Genomic DNA, 21,324 nt, shown 5'->3' with positions numbered 1-21,324 from the left:
ACAGCTTGTCTAGGAACTGTTCACAATTCAGAGTCCCAAGACTATCTGGATACCAAGCATAATTTCTACATACTTTCATCGATGTTAATTATCCAACAATAAATCAGCAAAATAAATAGAGAAAGATTCTGTGAGGTTCCTACATGTCCTAGTTCAGAGAGAAGAGAACAAGAATAGAGGAAGCATGAGTGTGCTGCAGGACTAAATGGAGAGTATCTCAAGTAAAAAAAGGGAAATAGATTTAAATGTGTGAAATCAAAATCAAAAGGAAATGTGTGTAGGGTAATGTCATAGCAAAAATCAAGGAAATAGATGTGACAATGTAGCAAATTTCTAAATTGTGCTAAAAGGTAGAATATTTCTTTTTTTTTTAATTTTTTTCTTTTTATTGTATTGTTGTTGACAATCTTTACATATTTAATTACAGTTAAAGGAAAAAGAAGAAAAAAAGAAAAAAAAAGGTTCAGGGGGATAGGAAAGTGGGCAATGCCATTATGTCCATATTGTTTCCATCATGCATCTGAGGTAAAGGGGGACATTGAGGGAGAAGCCCCACCCGGTTTCCCGCCAACCCCAAGTCCCGGATGTGGGGCATGCTCCGAGATATGTGCCCAAGTGGTGTTAATAGTTCTCCAGTTATCAATCGCTGCCAGTTTCACTCGATGAGGTCGTCCACTGATTGATATGGTCCATCATAAAGTGTCCGTTTGCCCCATAATTTGCTGCCAACATATAGCTGAGATGAATGACTGTCCCGTTCTGTCTTCTGTCTTTTCTTGGTTAGAGTTCTGAGTCCAGCAGTTCGATTGGGGAGATCTCCAAAGATACTTTGAGGTATTCCCAGATTAGTTTTTTGTATGTTCCAGCAAGCACAGGGCCTGGCACAGTCCATCACCCCGATCAGCTGGTGGTTGCAACTGCTGGGTTGGTTCTGTTTTCAGTCCCGAGTTGCACTGGAAACAATGGGTGTTGCAGTCCAGTCTGGTTCGGCCCTTACATCAACCAGTGGGAGCTGCAGCCTAGTCGGGGCAACCCACAATAACCCCCACCAGGCCGCCCCCTACCCTGGTTTGCCAGTATGTGTAGCAGAAGACCAGTGTGTCCCCCATCCCATTTGGCTCTGGTACTTGTCAATGGGTATTAAAGCTTAGTTCCATCTAATCAACTCAACCATCCAGCCCTCACAGATATTGTTGAGTGCCTCTCTATCTAGCCATCCCAGCCCCCGTCCTAGTTTTCATGCCCTCCCACGGGAATAGTGATCCAGGAAGGGGAAACCCACTTTTCCCTCCCAGGTCTCTCTGTCCCGGTTTATGCACTCTTTAGGTGGTCCTGTGATTTGACTCGACAGAATTAGCCCCCAGTGCCAGCTTCTGCCAGCTGATTCTGTGGCCCTGATCTAGTCCACATGCAGTGCACAGGTGTTATAGCCTTGCTTAGTCGGGTCTGTCTCTATCCCAGCCAACACTCTCCAGCGGGAGTAGCTGACCGGCGAGGGGACCAGACCCTTAATCCCCCCACCAGCTCTGCCCCTTCCTTCCTGGATCTCACGTGTGCTGGATGGGTGCTGCATTCATTTCCAGTACAGGCAACCACGCCCTGGCATTCCATAATGTGTACTGGTTTTGTCGCATCCAAACCCGGCCCATCCCACACTCTGGTCTGGCGATCGGATTTGCCAGTGGATAACATGAACTGATTCAGCCTGATCTGCTCCTGACCCATGCTGAATGTGTGCCAGTGGGAAACTTTCCATGGCCTATTCTGGGCTGTATCCTTTCATGCTTCTTGCGCTTACCTGCAGGGATTGTGTCCTGCCAGAGGAGTTGCCCAGGCTCCTCCATCAGAACCCCTCCCAATGCCAGATTTTGCGCTTGCCAGGGGGTTCTTGAGCCAACCCTACTCAGTTCACCTCCTGTCCTAGCAGGAACAGTGGTTTTTCCTGGCTGGCTTTCACCCCATTCTGGTTCCTGTTGTTGGATGTTTCAGCCCGGCCATGGCTTGTCCATACCCACATACAGCTCACACATGGCTCAGTAGGGGAGTGAGAGCCAGCCTAGTCAGTCCCACATCTACCCTGGTTCTCCATAACACCAGATGGTGTTGGGATCTGAACTGGCCTGGTGCATCCAATCCCAGCCCACACTAGTGCCTCGGGTGACTGCAACTGTTTCCTATTCCAGCACATACACTCCTTGGTGGGAGCCTCATCCCAGTTGTGGTGTCCCCTTACCTCCCAGTTTGGGCCTGTTCCTAGCCGTAAATCACGCACCTGCACGTGGTTGCTCTGAGGACGATTAGGTGCAAGCCTCAAGTTCATTTGGGATTCCCTCATTGCCAGCATTCTGTTTCCTCCATTTTTATTGAATGGATCCCCAAAGAGACTTTGAGGTGTTCAGAGATCAGGTTACTAGCAAGCACAGTGCTTCACGCCCCCAGCACTGTGGGTTCAGGAGGGAGCCTCCCAGGCAGCAGGTCAATGAACCAAAAATCAAAAACTCTCTGGCCGGGCGGCCAGCAGGCGGAGCCTGGCGCCAAATGGCACAATGGCCGCCCTGGAGCAGCTCCCCACATGTACGTGGTAGCTACTGTGTGTTCCCAGGCTTGAGGCGTGGCCATCCCAAGCCCCCCCCCCCCCGGCAGGCAGTGAGGTAGCTGCCTGCCGGAGGTTCAAGTCCTTGGGCCCCAGTCCCACCCTTCCTGGCTCCTCCCCCCAGCTCAAGCCACATGGCGAGCAGTAGGGGAGGCCCAGACTCGCTACACAGACCCCCAGGACTCACCCAGAAAAGGGGTAGCCATCGAGGTTCCGGCAAATCTGGGAGCAGCTCCCCACGTGTACGTGGTAGCTACTGTGTGTCAGAATATTTCTTACATACCATCCTTAAGAGATGTTCTCTATTTGTAGTATTATTTTAAAATATTCATTTGTTTGAACTACATGGTGAGACACACACACAGAGAAAGAGAAAGAGAGAGAGAGAGAGAGAGAGAGAGAGAGAGAGAGAGAGAGAGCGCGAGAGAGAATTTTCCATCCAGTGTTTTACTCCCTAAATGTCTGTGAACTAACGCCCCAGCATCCAGGTCTCCCATGTGAAAGGCCAAAACACAAGCACCTGAGCCATCTTCTTCTGTTGCCTTCCCAGGTGTATTACCAGTGAGCGAGATTAGAAGCAGAACAGCTGGGACATGAACTGGCACTGTTAATGGGATGCTGGCACTGCAACCAGCTTAATCTGATGCATTATGATACCAGCTCTGAATAGCAGATTTTTATGTGGAAGACTTAAGTTTGTTTCTTGTACAATCTGGAGGGTATCATGCCTGGAAGCTCTTTTATGTCTTTGATTTTATCTTCTTCCTTTGTCCAAATAGTACTGAGCCTTTGTCTGAATGGTGTTTTCTAACGACAATATAGCTATTGAAACACCACATTTTCTTGCTAAATGGCTTTTCTAAAAAATCAGATGAGAGGCAAGATGGCGGCATAGGGTAGAAACACATTTGATAAGACAGAGAGTCCTTAGAGTGAAATACAAGAAGTAGATTACAGGGAAAAAATAGGGGTCAGATGGCAGTAAGCAGGGGGTACCTGGAGACCCCCTGGATACAGGGATGCTGCGGCAGCACAGCAGTGTTGCAGTGGACAGAAAACCCCACCAGCGGCCAGCGAGTGGCAACTCAGACCCCGGCGATCCAGGCTCTAGTGATCCGGTGATCCATTTCCAGCGCCAGCTAGACATCCAGCAGTGGCCTCCACACAGCTCTTGTGACAGCCAGGTAGTAGCCTGAGTCCATGTGGGGAGTTTGGGAGGCGAGTGCACTCTGGGACCTGCCAATTACGCTGGGTGACTGGGACCAGCCACAGGCAGAAAAAGAGTAGGAGAATAAAGGCTCAGTCTTGTGTGGAGAGGCAAAACACGTAGTTGATGGAGCGGCCCGGAAGAGGCTCGTTTCTTGCTGATCACATGGAATTGATCCGGGGGGGGGGGGGGGGAGATAGCACCAGCTTTGCTCCCTGCAGGGTCCCTGTGGTCCCCAGAGCTGAAAGCCAGCAGCTGCAATTCTCCACTAGCATCCTGCCTGGCACCATCTAGGGTAGCAGGGCAGCAAGTGTGGACTTCAAGTGAAGGTCCAGAGTGGGCTTGTTACTAGCTAATTGCACTGAACTGAGCCCACACTGCCAGCCTTGCAACCTGCATGGTCTGTGTGGTCCCTCAAGCTGATGGCCAACAGCCCCCTGATCTTTGTTGGTGCCCCTATGGGTGCCATCTTGGACGCTGAGGCAAGTGCTCTGAACTAAACTGCAAGAGGAGGAGTGGTAGACAGCGAATGCACTAATCAGCAGGGTTCAGATATCAGTGTCAAGGGAACAGGCACTGTTAGACTGAGGGAAAGACAGCTGAGCTGCCTGAAAGCTAAGCTGGGAACAAAATCACCACCATTTGAGAGCATTGCACAGGCTCCACAGAAAAAAACAGCCCCCTGAAAGGCACGACACCAACTCAACCCAAAATAATTACAGGAGGTACTCAAACTTATCAGCCAAAGGGGACGGGGGGGAGACAAGATCAGTGCTGCCTACAAACTCAGTGCCACCAACAAAACAATTATTCAGGACAACTGTGCTTTCTAAACCCAGGGCACTGATTGAACATAAAAAATCAATTTGCAGATCTATAGGTAATACACCTTAGAGAAGATTACATCAACCAGAATGGCAGCCACAAAAGGTAAAATAAAAGACAAAGGCTCTATGAATGTTACTGAAGACTCTTCAGCAAAGGAGCAAAAGCTTTGCCCACTCTCAGAGTTAACTGAGGAAGACATCGATAAAATGGGGGACAAAGAATTCAGAAAACCCAAAAAGCTTCTGAGAAGCACATACAATGAGAAGCACATACAACAGTTCAAAATATGAAAAGAATATATTATGCAAGAAAGAACAGTAATAAATCAAATCAAGGCTGATATATTAGAAATTAGGAACACAGTAGAGTAAATTAAAAATACAGTGGAGAGTCTCAATGATAGAATGAATGAGGCAGAAGAAAGAATTTCAGAATTAGAAGATATTTCCTGTCACCGTGAAGAAACAAACAAAAAGCTGGAAGCAGAGCTGGGCCAAGCTAAAGAAAGTATCCCAATAATTAAAAGATATGATAAAACGTCCAACATAAGAGTTATGGGAGTTCCAGAAGGTGCAGAAAGAGTACTTGGGATTAAAGGTGTAGCCAAGGAAATAATAAATGAAAACATCCCTAATCCGTGGAAAGAATTGGAAAATAATATACAGCAGGGCTACCGAACTAACAACAGAGTTGAATAAAAATGAACTTCACCATGACACATGATAATCAAGCTCTCTTCAGTTGAACAAAAGGAAAAAAATCCTTAAATGTGCACGTGAAAAAAATCAAGTGACATATAGAAGAACCACAATTAAACTCTCAGAGTAAACACTGAAAGGCAGAAGAGAATGGAGTGACATATTCCAGATTCTAAAAGAAAAAAATTGTCAGCCCAGAACAACTTATCCTGCAAAGCTCTCCTTTGTCTTTGAAAATGAGATAAAATTTTTTGACAATAAAGAAAATCTTCAAGAATTTGTTTCATCTAAATCTGCCATACAAATGATACTCAAGGATGTTCCCATGAAAGAAAAAAGAAATAGAAGCCACCAAAACAAAGGCGAATGTGGAGAACGTCCCACTAAAAGGTTAACAGAAGACTCAGTCAAAGAACAACACATCACTAAAATGACAGGACCAAACTGCGCCTTATCCATAATAACATTGAATGTAAATGGCTTAAACTCATCAGTCAAATGCCATAGATTGGAGGACTGGATCAAAAAAAAAAAAAAAAAAAAACCAGCTATCTGCTGCTTACAGGAGACACATCTCACCAACAAAGATCAGAGAAAATTAAAAGTGAAAGGATGGGAAAAGATATTCCAAGCAAATGGTAAGGAAAGATGAACAGGTGCAGCCATTCTTATATCATATGATATAGACTTTGATGTAAAGAGTATCAAAAGAGAAGAAGAAGGACACCACATAATGATCAAAGGATGCTTTCAGTAAGAAGAGATCAGCATAATAAATGTTTATGCTACAAATGCCAAAGCATCTAGCTACGTGAAACAAATATTAACGGGCTTAAAGGGAGAAATAGACTCCAATACGATCATAGTACGAGACATTAATACCCTATTAGCATCAATGGATAGATCAAAAAACCAGAAACTCAGAAAAGAAACAATAGAACTCACCCGGAGGCTGCTGGGGGGCCGCAGCAAGAGGTGTCTTGCTCGGATCCCAACCGCAGCCACCATGTGCTCATGGTGAGCTGCGTCTGAGCCTACCTGGGATTGGGGGCTGCTTCCTTTCGGGGTGAGTACACCGAGGGGGGAAGTCTCTGTGACGGGGTAGGTCCGGGGCCCACCTACCGCACTCATTGGGCGGTGAACGGGATTGGGGAGGAGCGTAACCTTGAACCTGGGAGTTTAAACTTCTAGCAGCCCGGAGGCCTCTAGGGGGCCACAGGAAGGGGTGTCTTGCTCAGATCCCGACCCCAGCCACCATGTGCTCATGGTGAGCTGGGCCCGGGCCTACCTGGGATCAGGGGCTGCTTCCTTTCGGGGTGAGTACACCAAGGGGGGGAGTCTCTGTGACTGGGTAGGTCCGGGGCCCACCTACCGCACTCATTGGGCAGTGAACGGGATTGGGGAGGAGCGTGACCTTGGACCTGAGAGTTTAAACTTCTGGCAGACAGGAGGCTGCTGGGGGGGCCACAGGAAGGGGCATCTTGCTCAGATCCCGACCCCAGCCACCATGTGCTCATGGTGAGCTGGGCCTGGGCCAGCCAGTGTGCCATTTGGCGCCAGGCTGTGTCTGCTGGCCGCCCGGCCAGGGAGCTCTGACGTATTGGTTGTCTGAATCGCTGCTTAGGTAGCTCCAGGCTGATCCCACTGTGCTTCTGGGATCTGAGTCAATCCTAAAGATTCCCAATGGCAGTAACTCTTCCTTTGAAATTCCCAATGGCAGTAACTCTTTCTTTGAAGACATTGTAATCACTTAATAGTACTGAACGTTGAACACCTTTCATGCAAATGCTAAGGGTTGGGGCTTGTCCAGTAGGATATCCTTTACCTGACATGATGATGGATCAGGAGATTGGTCACATTAGGCAGGGCCATAGCATTAACTAGCATTCGAAAACCATATCTGGGGGTAGAGTCTGTGCGGGATGTGTGGGCAAAACCCTATGGAAATTCTAGCCCCACTGGTTAACTCAAGAGTTTGGGTGGTGATGAACTAAGCTAGGTGTGACCAAGGAGCCTGCCACCAATCACAGGTAAAGGAACTGACAACAGTCTGGACTAGTCAAGGCAGCACCCGAATGTGCATCCAGAATAGGGTGTGGGGTGGCTGGGCTGCAACATTCACCAACTCATACAAGGCCAAATGGAAGGCCAGATTACACCGGGCACTGGCCTAAAACCCATTGGCATGTATGAGAACTGGGTCTGGGAGTGGATCAAGTGGAGGAACTTGGGAAACTCCCCTGGCAAGTCATAGCTCCCGCTGGTGAACATGTGGTCCAGACCTGGGGGTCGGACAAATTGAGCAAAGTAGCTCCAAAATGTGTAAATTGGTAATGGAACGGGATGTACTGTGCAGGGCTGAGCAAACCTTAGCCTAGAAGCAAAACTAGAAACCAGCATGGAGCACAGGTCATGCCGAGCTAAGCTCTTGCACCTACAGGTCTACCTGAGTCAAGGACGCTAATCTACAGTGTCTAAGGCAGAGGCTGGGACAGGTGAGGGACTGAGCCAAACTGAGTCAGAGCAACCACTGGCATGCGCGTGATCCATAGCTGGGAACAGGCCTGGTTGGTGAGCTAAGGGGACACCCTAACTGGGTTGAGGTTCCCACCAAGGGGCTTGTGGGCTGGAATGGGGGCTGCGTTCTAACCAGGAAATAGTCACAGTCTCCTTTGGCACTAGTGTGGACTGGGACTGGATGCATCAGGCCAGCCCAGACCCCAACACTGTCTGGTGTCCTGGAAAAGCAGGGTAGATGTGGGACGGACTAGACTAGGTCTCAACCCCTACTGAGCCATATGTGAGCCATGACTGGGCTGAAACATCCAGCAGTAAGAACCAGAATGGGTTTAGGGCCAGTCAGGAAAAGCCACTGTTCCTGCTAGGACAGGAGGTGAACTGAGTAGGGCTGGCTCATGGACCCACTGGTATGCGCAAAATCTGGCATTGGGAGGGGTTCTGATGGAGGAGCCTGGGCAACTCCTCTGGCAGGACACAATCCCTGCAAGTAAGCGCAAGAAGCATGAAAGGATACAGCCCAGAATAGGCCATGGAAAGTGTCCCAATGGCATACATTTGGCATGGGTCGGGGCAGACCAGGCTGAATCAGTTCATGTTATCCACTGGCAAATCCGATCATCAGAACAGAGTGTGGGTTGGGTCGGGCCCGGTTTGGTCGCGACAAAACCAGTGCACAATATGGAATGCCAGGGTGAGGTTGCCTGTACCAGATGTGACTGCAGCACCCAACCAGCACATGTGAGAACCAGGAAGGGAGGGGCAGAGCTGGCTGGGGGATTAAGGGGTTGGTCGCCTCGGCAGACAGCTACTCCCACTGGAGAGCGTGGGCTGGGATGGGGACAGACCAGACCAAGCAGGGCTACAACACCTGTGCGCCACATGTGGACTAGATCAGGGAAAAGCCAGGTGGGCCGATTATTCCTACTGGTGCAAGCATAAATTAGAGTGGGTGAGGGATGTTTGCGATTAGCCACAGCATCAGATGGCAGAAGCTGGCACTTGGGGCTAATTCTGTCAAGTCAAATCACAGAACCACCCAAAGAGTGCATAAACCGGGATTGAGAGAGACCAGGGAGGGAAATAGTGGGTTCCCCCCTCTTGGGTCACTACTCCTGCGGGAGGGCATGAAAACTAGGATGGAGGCTGGGGTGGCTAGACAGAGAGGCACTCAACAACATCCGTGAGGGCTGAATAGTTGAGTTGGTTAGATGGAACTAAGCTTTAATACCCATTGACAAGTACAAGAGCCAAATGGGATGTGGGACAGACTGGACTAGTCTGCTACACATACTGGCAAACCAGGGTAGGGGGCGGCCTGGTGGGGGTTATTGTGGGTCACTCTGACTAGGCTGCAGCTCCCACTGGTTTATGTGAGGGTCGAGTGTGTGTTGGGCAGAAACAGGCTGGACTGCAACATCCATTGGTTCCAGTGCAAGTCGGGACTGAAACCAGAACCAACCCAGCAATTGCAACCACTAACTGATCATGGTGATGGACCTGCCAGGCCCTGTGCTTGCTGGAACATACAAGAATCTGGTCTGGGAATACCTCAGAGTTTCTTCTGAGATCTCCACAAATGAACTGCTGGACTCAGAACCCTAACCAAGAAAAGACAGAGGACAGAACAAGTCAATCAACCACCTCAGCTATATATTGGCAGCGATATACTGGGCAAATGAAGACTCTGTGATGGACTGTGTCAATCAGTGGATTCTTCAACGACCTCATCGAGCTGGGAGTGGCGAAACTGGCAGGGATTCATAACTGGTGAATTATTAAAACCACTTGAGCAAGGATCTCAGAGCATGCCCCACATCCAGGACGTGGGGTGGGTGGGAAACTGGGTGGGGCTTCTCCCTCAATATCCCCCTTTACCTCAGATACATGAAGGAAACAATATGGATATAATAGTCTTACCTACTTTCCCATAGCCCCTGAACTTTTTTTTTTTTATCGTCATTAACTATGTAAAGATTGTCAACAATAAAAAAATAATAAAACAAACAAAAAAAAAGAACTCACCCAAAATTTAGAGCAAATGGACTTAGTTGACATCTATCGAACCTTTCATCCTACAGACAGAGAATACACTTTTTTTTCATCAGTACATGGAACCTTCTCCAGAATTGATCATGTTATAGGTCACAAAACAAACCTCAGCAAATTTTAAAAAGTTGAAATTGTACCATGCATCTTCTCAGATCATCAGGGAGTGAAGCTAGAGACCAAGAAGTCAAAACACTCGGGAAGACTTGCAAACATATGGAGACTGAATAAAATGTTACCAAATGAGCAATGGGTTAAAGAGAAATCAAAGGGGAAATTTTAAAAATCCTTGAAACAAATGAAGGCATCAACACAACTTATCGAAACTTACAGGACACAATCAAGGCGGTGCTAAGAGGAAAGTTCATTTCAATCAGTGCATATGTCAAGAAACTAGAAAAGCATCAAGTAAATCAGCTAACCTTAAAGTTGAAGGAACTAGGAAAGCAACAACGAAGCAATACCAATATTGATAGGAAAAAAATCATCAAAATAAGGGAGGAAATAAACAAAACAGAAACCAAAAGAACTATACATAAGATCAATGAATCAAAGAGCTGGTTCTTTGAGAAAATTTTAAAAAAATAAATTCCCCACTAACACAACTAATCAAAAAAAGAAGGAATAAAGTACACATCAATAGCATAAGAGACAAGAAAGGAGATATAACAACAGATACCTCAGAAATACAAAGAATCATCAGGAACTATTTCAAGCAACTATACGAGAACAAATCAGAAGACCTAGAAGAGATGGATAGATTTTTGGACACATACAATCCACCAAAATTGAATCAAGATGGAATTAACAATCTAAATAGACCAATAACATGCACTGAGATTGAGTCAGTAATCAAAGCCCTCAAACCAAGTAAAGGCTTCACTGCTGAATTCTACCAAACGTTTCAAGAGGAACTTACCCCAATCCTCCACAAGCTTTTGCAAGCAATAGAAAGAGAGGCAATCCTTCCAAACTCTTTCTATAAAGCTAATACCACCTTAATACCAAAGTCAGAGAGAGAAACAATGGAAAAAGAGAACTACAGACCGATATCCGTGATGAACATAGATGCAAAGATCCTCAATAAAATACTAGCCAACAGGATCCAACAATACATCAGGCAGATCATTCACCCGGACCAGGTGGGATTCATCCCAGCCATGCAGGGATGGTTCAACATCCACAAAACAATAAATAAACATGATACATCACATGAACAAATTGAAAAATAAAAACCATATGATCTTCTTAATAGATGCAGAGAAGGCATTTGATAAAATCCAACACCACTTCATGTTGAAAACCCTAAGCAAGATAGGCATAGAAAGAACATTCTACAACACAATCAAAGCAATGTACGAAAACCCCAATGCCAGCATCATATTAATTGTAGAAAGATTGGAAGCCTTCCCACTAACATCTGGAAATAGACAGGGATGTCCACTATCACCACTACTCTTCAATATAGTATTGGATGTCCTTGCCAGAGTTATTAGGCAAGAAAAAGTAATTAAAGGAATTCAAATTGGAAATGAGGAATTGAAATTATCTCTATTTGCAGATGACATGATTCTCTATATAGGAGAACCAAAAGACTCCGTCACGAGACTATCGGAACTCATAAGAGACTTTAGCAGAGTAGCAGGATACAAAATTAATGAACACAAATCTATGGCACTAGTGTACACAAACAATTCCATGGATGAGAAAGAAATTGTAAGTACAGTTCCCTTTAAAATAGAGGAGAGGAATCTTAAATACGTAGGAATTTAACTAAATATGCGAAAGACCTCTATGATGAAAGCTATAAATCATTTAAAAAGGAAATAGAAGACTTTGAAGAATGAAGAAACTTGCAATGTTCCTGGATCATCAGGATCAACATAATCAAAATGTCTATATTACCGAAAGTAATATATAGATTCAACGCAATCCCAATCAAAATCCCAACAACATTCTTCTCAGAAATAGAAAAGATGATACAAAAGTTCATCTGGAATCACAAAAGACCACAAATAGCCAAAGATATCCTGAAAAATAGAAATCAAACTGGAGGAATCACAACTCCAGACCTCAAGACATCCTACAAAGCAGTGGTTATCAAAACAGTCTGGTACTGGTGCAGAAACAGAGAAGAAGATCAGTGGAACAGAATAGAAGCACCAGAAGGGAATCCATACATGTATAGTCAACTAATCTTTGACAAGAAAACTGAAAAGAACCCAGGCAAGAAGCCTGATCTTTTCAACAAATGCTGTTGGAACAACTGGATAGCAGCATGCAGAAATAAGAACCAGACCCACATCTGTCACATTATACTAAAATTAACTATAAATAGATCAAGGACCTAAATCTATGCTCAGAAACCATCAAACTATTAAAACAAACATAGGAAACACACTCCAAGATATAGGAACAGGGAAAGACTTCTTAAAAAAGATGCCAAAAGCAAAGGCAATCAAATCCAAAATGAACAAATGGGACTATATCAAACTAAAAAGCTTCTGTATAGCAAAGAAACAAAGTGAAGAAGCAATCAATAGAATGGGAGAAAATTTTTGCACACTACGCAAATGATAGAGGACTAATATTCAGGATTTACAAAGAACTTCATAAACCCAGGAATAGCAAAAAAAAAAAAAAAAAGCTATAACCAAATGGGCTAAGAAAATGAAGAAATGAACAGCCATTTTTCAAAAGAACAGATTCAAATGGCTAACAGACATATGAAAAGATGCTCAGGCTCCCTAGCCATAAGAGAGATACAAACGAAAACCATCTTGAGGTACCACCTAACTCCAGTGAGACTGTCCTACATGTAGAACTCAACTAACAACACCTGCTGGCGTGGATGTGGGGAGAAAGGCACCCTCCTTCACTGCTGGTGGGAGTGTAGGCTAGTACAATCACTGTGGAAATCAGTATGTAGAGTGCTTGGAAAATTGCAAATAAATCTGCCATATGACCCAGCTATCCCACTCCTAGGAATATACCCAATAGAAGTGAAATCTGCATGGGAGACATGGATATGCAATCCTATATTTGCAGCAGCACAGTCTACAACAGCAAAGACATGGAAACAAACCAGATGTGCATCCAAAGAAGAGTGGTTAAAGAAACTGTGGTACATCTACTCCATGGAATATTATTCAGCTATTAAGAAGAATGAAATTACTCTATTTACAACCAGGTGGTCCCAATTAGATACTATTATGCTCAGTGAAATGAGTCAATCACAAAAGAATAAATACCATATGTTCTCTCTTATATAAGGAAATCAACACGGAAAGTGTAACTTCAATAATCCAATCCATACTGTTTTTTGTTTGTTTGCTTTTTTGGCTGTATCCCATGTGTTCTGATGTTTTTTATTTCAGTTGGTTTATTCCAAATAATTTATTTTCTCTTGTTGAATTCATCATGGACTCATGGATTATACAATGGCATCATTTTTTCTGAAGAGACTTCTGTGTTTCCTTTTTGTCACCCATGTATTGGTTACTCATCAGCACATTTTTTTATGGTGCTGTAATTTGTTTTGCTGTTGTGGTGGTGGTTGTTCTATCTCATGCCAGTTGGTGACCTTGTTTCATGGCTTCTCACTTATGGTAATGTATAGTGATGGAGTCCTGGGGTCTATCATACAGACGTGGGGGTGTAATGGAACATGCATCCCTGCTTCCAGACGAAAGATGGATTCCCAATGAAACTGTTAGACATGTGTAGACAATGGGATGATGGACTATCTGACATTGTCTGTACCAACAATGTTGGAGTACACTTAAATAAGATTCTGATAGAATTATGATTCTTTATGAAGGACTACACTATTGTAACAAAATGGGAAAAATCTGATGGGTGTAGGAGTTTGGGGGGAATCCCAACCTATACCAAATTGTACCACATAATTCAAAATTCAAAATAAAAATATATTAAAATAAATAAATAAAATATCACTTAAAATCAATAAAAAAATCAGATCTTATCTTTATCTTAAAATTTTTATTTCCAAGCTTTTAAAGAGTGATACTGATGTTGTATTCATATGAGCTCTGATAAAAGCTCTTTGTTTCTGTTTCTTTTAAAATTTTACTTGATACATAGCTACTGTACACATTTATAGGTTACAATATGATGTTTTGATACTCATATACATCAAGTCATGATCAGATCAGAATAATTGGCATAGCCATCACCTCAGACATTACCAAGAGTGAATCACAAAGAAACATAAAATCTGAACAGTGCAATAATTAATTATGCAATTGAATCATTAATTTAGAACTCTCCCATTAATGAAAAATTCATGTCTAGTAGCCAGCGCCAGAAAGTAGCTGTGCTGACATCCCATATGGGTATCAGTTCTAGTCCTGGCTGCTCCACTTCTGATCCAGCTCCCTGCTTATAGTTGGGGAAAGTGGAAGGTGGCTGGCCCAAATCCACGGGCCCTGGATGAAATTCATGACTTCTGGCTTTGGCCTGACCCAGCTCTGGCTGTTGCAGCCATTTGGAAAGTGAACCACTGGATGAAAGATCTCTCTCTCTTCTCTCTCTTCTCTCTCTTCTCTCTTCTCTCTTCTCTCTGTCTCTCTCTCTCGCTCTCTCTCTCCAGAGAGATGATGACATAAAATTTTATGATATATGAGAGAAATTGGGTTCAAATCCAAATACATTGAAAATGAGTGAAAATGTATAGCCAAGGAACAGGATGGAAATGTGGTTAGAAGTTTAAACTTATTATGAACAAGCACTTACATAATGAAGATTCTGACTAAATAGACTTGACAGGATTGTGACTAAAGGCAGGTTGGATGATAATATATTGAAGATGGGTGTTAAAAGAATTTTACCAATGAGGTGATTCTCACTAAACTGACTTGAAAGTATTTCTGCTGAAAGTGCCCTAAGCAAGCAAAGCTACTAGATGAAGGATAGAGTCCAAGGTTAGAAATTAGTCAGAAAGAGGACACAAAGGAGTCATCTCTTAAGTTTGGTTACAGGAGAGAAACCTTGTCAATGTTATCAATAGAGATGCTAAAAGACATGGAAAGAAAAGCCAGGGAGAGCATTTCCTTGGGAAATTATGGCATTCAAAAACATGTACGTGGGAATTTACAAAGACAAACATATATCCATGGCAGGACACAACTCAGGAAAGCACTAAGAACACTCCAAGTTTTCATATATGGCTGATATCTACACCTAGCATGAGCAGTAGGTATAGGATAAGACAAAGTGGTAAATGGCTTAGGTAACAGTTGAAGGATTCCCTCAATACAAAGCCAATCTGCAGTATCTGAGAATGTTTTCTTATTTCACTTTTAACTGTGAGAACTCGAGGAAATCTGACCAAAACTCATAGGAAAACACTTCAGAGACCATGTACAAGAAAGTATACGGATGTTACAAAGGACAGTTTGGAGGGGTTGGCATTGTGGCACAGTGGGTTAAGCTACAATGTGAGTGAAGTCTGAGTCCTGCCTGCTCCACTTCTAATCTAGTTTCCTGCTAATATGCCTGGGTAAGCAATGGAAAGAGGCCCAAGTTCTTGGAGTTCCAGGCTCTTGCATTTGGCTTAGTTCAGCTCTAGCTGCTGCAGCCATTTGGAGAGTGAATCAGCAGGTGGAAGATCTCTGTCTTCCCCTCCTCTCCTTCTATAACTATGCCTTTCAAAAAAATATTTAAAATTAAAAATAAACAGAAGTAAGTAGTGTAGAAAAAAGATACTAAGCAAACAAACTAAAACCCAAAATAAGCAACAAAAGCAAACTCCCACGGAAAGGCAAATAACTGATTTACAAACTTACTATATACTATGATATTCAAGACATTCATTTTTAAGAGAAGATTATGAGGGAAACAAAAACATAATCTATTCATAGGAAAATTGACTAAAATGAGTCATAAACATTGGATTTATTAGATAAAGATTATTAACTCTCCCATCTTAAATATGCACAAAGAGCTAAAACAAGCCAAGAAAATGATGTATCAATAAATAGAAAATAACAATAAAGACATAGAAATTATAAGAAACCAAACAAATTCCATAGGTGAGATGTACAATTAGCATGGAAAAAAAATGTTAGGGTCAGTCACAGACCTAAGCAGGCAGAAGAAACACACAGAAAACTGAAAGATAAGACAACTGAAAATTGTCCAATCTGATGAGCAGAAAGAAAAAACTGGAAAAGTGAAGAGAGTAAAAGAGATCTGTGGGACACCACTAAGTGTACCAACAAGCACAGAGTAAGAATCTCAGGAGAAAAGAGAGACAAAGGTAAGAGAATGTTTTAAGATAATTTTCAGGGCCCAGCGGCGTGGCCTAGCGGCTAAGGTCCTCACCTTGAAAGCCCCAGGATCCCATATGGGCGCCGGTTCTAATCCCAGCAGCTCCACTTCCCATCCAGCTCCCTGCTTGTGGCCTGGGAAAGCAGTCGAGGACGGCCCAATGCATTGGGACCCTGCACCCGCATGGGAGACCCGGAAGAGGTTCCTGGTTCCTGGCTTCGGATCAGCGCAGCACTTGCCGTAGCAGCTCACTTGGGGAGTGAATCATCGGACGGAAGATCTTCCTCTCTGTCTCTCCTCCTCTGTGTATATCTGGCTGTAATAAAATGAATAAATCTTTAAAAAAAAAGATAATTTTCAGAATTAAAATTAAGATAAATTTAAGAAAAGTCATTCATCTAGCATACTAAAAAGCTCAGTGAACTTAAAAAGTATAAGTTCAGGTATCTACAACATGGCACACTGCATTTTGAAAACACAAAGAGAAGCAACTCATCATACACAAAGTACTCTCAATAAAATTAACAGCCATTTTATCGCTAGAAGCTTTAGAAACCAGAATGAAGTGAGATGGAATAATTACAGCACTGAAAGAAAAAGAATTGTCAGCCAAGGGTTCTATAGCCAGGAAAATTATCTTTCACAAAATGAAGATGAAAGCAAAAACATTTTTAATAAACAAAACCTGAAAGAATTGTTCAGTAAGTATTGCCCTGTAACAGGTATTAAGGGAAATCATCCCAGCTGAAATGAAAGGACAATGAAAAATAACTTGAAGGCATACAATAAGATTTATTGAAATTGGCTACGTAGGTAATTCTAAAAGTATTACTTACATAATACTGTATTATTTGTAATGCATATTTTCTACATAGTCTTTTTTTAATTTTTTTTAAAGATTTATTTTATTTTTATTACAAAGTCAGATATACTGAGAGGAGCAGAGATAGAGAGGAAGTGGAGCTGCCAGGATTAGAACCAGCGGCCATATGGGATCAAGGCGAGGACCTTAGCCACTAGGCCACGCTGCCGAGCCCTTTCTACATAGTCTTAAAGATTAATGCATGCAAAAATAATTATAGATGGATGTTATTGGTCATTCAATGTACAAAAAAGTTATTTGTTATAGGAAAAAAGCAGGAGAATAGCTTTTGTGCAACAAAGTCAATCAGCTTAAGTGCACAGACAGCCAACAGATGGGAGCAAATCTTAGCACCTTACAGTCAACAGATAGGGAACTAATATCCAAGATTTACAAAGAGCTTCAGGAAGTCAATGAATAGACATTTTTTCAAAATAACAAATTCAAATGGCTTACACACATGAAAAAATGCTTAGGCTCCCTAGCTATTAGGGAAATACAAATGAAAATCACACGGAGGTTCCACCTAACTCCAGAAAGAATGGCCTACATTCAGAACTCTACTAACGGAGGCCGTCCACTTCCCACAGGGGCCGCCATTGCTAGTGCAGCATCCTTCCTCAGCTTGGAAGGCCCAGCCAGCGCTGCCCTTGCTCTGAGAGCGTGGGGTTGCAGGCCCATGAGGGACGACAGGGAAGGAACCAATCCAAGGGGCAGTTGGACAGAGTGCACTGAGGAGAGAGGCCACCCCCAACCTGGGCCTATGTGCAGCTACCTTGGTAGCTGTCATGGAGGCCGGGCCACGTAACTCTGGCCCTTTTGCTGGCCTCCTTCCTGTCTAGTACAGTAAGTCTCGGTTCACCGACTCCCTCCTTTCCTTGCTTGCGGACAATGGCACAACCTTTCTTTCCTCAGAAGCACTGCTGACAGACTCTGAGACACACTCCAAAAACATCTGGAGAAAATGACGCATTGGTTTCATAGGAACCCATTAAAAGCCGCTGCCCCTGTGTCTTTTAACTATTATGGTGTAATCACTGGCCCTCCTGCTTCAAAAATTTGCGATGACTGGAGATCATTCAGGGCAAGACTCCTTAAATGGTTCACTGACTTAAATTGTCATCTAGAAATGATAAAGATTGCAGCAGATTTGTATTTCTCACTTTTACAAGTTTTTGTAAATTCATCTTCTGAAGAAAGTAAATTACGCTATATTCGAAATTTCAAGTGGACTGATACATTACAACGACAGCCCCCCCCCCCCCCCCCCCCGTGCCCAGCAGAATGCTCTTTTTGATTACCATGGGGTTTAATGTAGCTTTGTGGTATACCAAATATGCTTCAAGACTGGCTGGAAAAGAGGACATACACAGGAAGAAGCAAAAGATGTTCACCAAAGCCTAAAGATTGAGGCTGGGATTTTTAAACACTTAAAGGAAAGTTACATGCTAAAACTTATCACACCTGCAGAAAAGGGAAGGGATTTAGAGGCCCGTCTCGTAGACGCTTATATTATCCAGTGTCAGGCTGAAGCTCAAGAAGTAACAATTGCTTGAGCAATTGAATTAAAACATGCGTCTGAACTAATTGCTTCTTTGGCATATGAAACAGCCAATTTCTATCAAAAAGCTGATCATACTTTATCCAGTTTGGAGCCTGCGTACTCTGCTAAATGGAGAAAATGTTGTCACTTGAAAATGTGTTTCTACACAGCTTATTTTTACTGTTATCATGGTCAGACTTTGTTAGCTAGTGATAAATGTGGTGAAGCAATTGGGTCTCTATAAGCAGCAGAAAAAAAAAATTTTAAAGATGTATTTAATTTTGTTGGAAAGTCAGATATACAGAGAGGAGGAGAGACAGAGAGGAAAATCTTCCATCTGCTAATTCCCTTCCCAAGTGGCTGCAATGACTGGAGCTGAGCCAATCCGAAACCAGGACCCGGGAGCTTTTAAGGGTCTCCCACATGTGTGCAGGGTCCTAAGGCTTTGAGCTGTACTTGACTGCTTTCCCAGGCCACAAGCAGGGAGCTGGATGGGCAGTGGGGCCACTGGGACACGAACCAGCGTCCATATGGGATCCTGGTGTGTGCAAGGTGAGAACTTGAGCCACTAGGCTATCGCTCCCATCCAAGAAGCAGAAAAATTTTATGCAAAGCAGAAGCACTAGGCAAAGAATATGGAAAAACCAAACAACCTGGAGCTTGCAAACCTTGTGAAAAATACACTCAATGTCAGAGAGAAAATGGATTTATTTACTTTAAAAAAATCCAACCAATGCTCCGCAACTGGAACTTGAAGCAAATTATGATCTTGTAGAGCCTGTACCTTTGATTTTCCTCCTACAAGTACTCAGTGGACACCAGAGACACTGCCTGCCTTTGACATCACCAAAATACCCAAGGATGACAGTGCCAAACCCGAATCAAAAGACAACGTGAAAAACGTGAAAGAATCAGATATCAAAACTCAAAATGACACTGGTTGCTGCCTATTCTAACAGGCTCCTGAAATAAGATAGACACTGAGATCTCATGACCCATGGAAGTTCCGCTCATTTTTCTTGAAATGATTTCTCTGGAACTTTTAGAGTAACTATTCCATTTAGAGGGAATCTGCCTTCAGTTTATGTGTTCTTGGTTCGAATACAGTGGAGAAGTTTGCATGCTTTGTTTCCAGACTCTGCTTTTTAATCAGGACAAACTCGACCGTTGTGTGTGTGTGTGTGTGTGTGTGTGTGTGTGTGTGTGTCTGAAGGGTATATTAGGGGTATATCTTGTTTTGAACTCTGGGTAGTAATAATTTCAGCTTAACACAGGCCCTATTCGTGTAGCTTTCACATTCAGGTATGTTTTTATGTTTTCACAGGAAAAGTTTATGTTCTTCCTTATTTGATCATCAAAGAAGTGATCAGAGTTTTTCTTAACAAAGACAGCTTTTTTTCTTCAGCATTTTATTAGTTTTAGTATGGACTTGAAATGTTCTCAGTCATTTATCTTTTCTGATAGAAAAACAGTGACTTAAAGACAAAGCACCTTCATACCAAATTCCTTACATAGATTAGAATCTGTAATTTACTTGAAAGTCTGTGTTTATAGGAATGTTGAGTCTTATAAGAACATATCTCTTACTGTACCTTTTTCTAATGGATTTTTTACTTAGAGAAAGAACTTTGTAGTAGTTGTTAATGTTTCTATGGAAAAGAAGACAGTGAGAATGGAAAATGTTTTTTCAAGTAAAATTTTGCAGGATGTAAAGAAGAAACTAAGCTTATGAGGTAGGTTGTCCTGAATTACACTGACAACTCTTTGTTAAAGAAGTTATAGTAAAAGGACACTGTAATTCAGTGTACATTGTTTTTCTGTGGTTTTATAATACACATGTTCGATTGGGATTGTATTGCTTTAGGCTGTAGGCCACAGCATAAATTTAGAGAAAAAATTTAAATGCAGTATAATCTGAACAACAGATTGTGATCTTGCGAATTAGACTAGTATATGCAGATTTGGAGGCATAATAGCAATGACAAACATACTGCATATGTAAGTTTATCTTATTTTGATTATTCTCCTGGCATGCTGGCTAATTTTCGTGTTGTAATGTACAGATTGGTCCACATAGCAGAAATAATATGAATGAGCATTGAGAGCTTGTTGTGTGCCAGACACTATGTTGATTAGTTATACAGATAAACTATTGATTCCACAGAGCAACCCTGTGAGAAATAAAGCTGCAAAAGTACTGATATAAGAATACATATTTCATTATGAAGGATGAATAGTTTATGTATGTCTGAGTCACTGTTGCTCAGATGAATGACTACTTCCATGCTGTATCATAGCTCACAGTCCATAGAGACATTTCTTAGGAAAGGCTACACAGAATCAGTATGGTGTTTTTTGTTTTCTGGTTTTTTGTAAATATGCAGATTTGCTCATTACTGCTTGTAGTATGATATCTAATATTTGAAACTGCAGCTTCCAGAAAAACTGGAGTTATAACAACCAGGAGCCTAGTTTTATTTTTATGTCAGTAGGGAAAAAAATAACTTATTATGTTTCCACATATTTTGTGTGATGCCCATTACAAAGTCCATTGCCGTCTTTGCTATAAGCTGTTCGTTAACAACTACGCAGTAATACACAGGTGTTTTCTACCTATAGGATTTATCTTAGGTATTAGTGTCTGTTAACCTAATTACTATGTTTTCATATTGCCATTTTTGGTGGATTCCATCATCATACATGAATTGGAGACATGTAATATCCTCAGTGCTTTTA

The 21,324-nt window shown here is 42.7% G+C and overlaps 1 pseudogene; it reads left to right on the top strand.

Moving 5' to 3' along the window:
* Nucleotides 1-18,009: 18,009 nt before the first annotated feature.
* On the top strand, nt 18,010-19,544 carry LOC101523221 (BRO1 domain-containing protein BROX-like; annotated as a pseudogene).
* The last annotated feature ends 1,780 nt before the right edge of the window (nt 19,545-21,324 follow it).

The sequence above is a fragment of the Ochotona princeps genome, chromosome X, assembly GCF_030435755.1.
Source record: "Ochotona princeps isolate mOchPri1 chromosome X, mOchPri1.hap1, whole genome shotgun sequence".
NCBI classification, from domain to species: domain Eukaryota; kingdom Metazoa; phylum Chordata; class Mammalia; order Lagomorpha; family Ochotonidae; genus Ochotona; species Ochotona princeps.
This window is presented reverse-complemented; position numbering and strand designations above follow the sequence as displayed.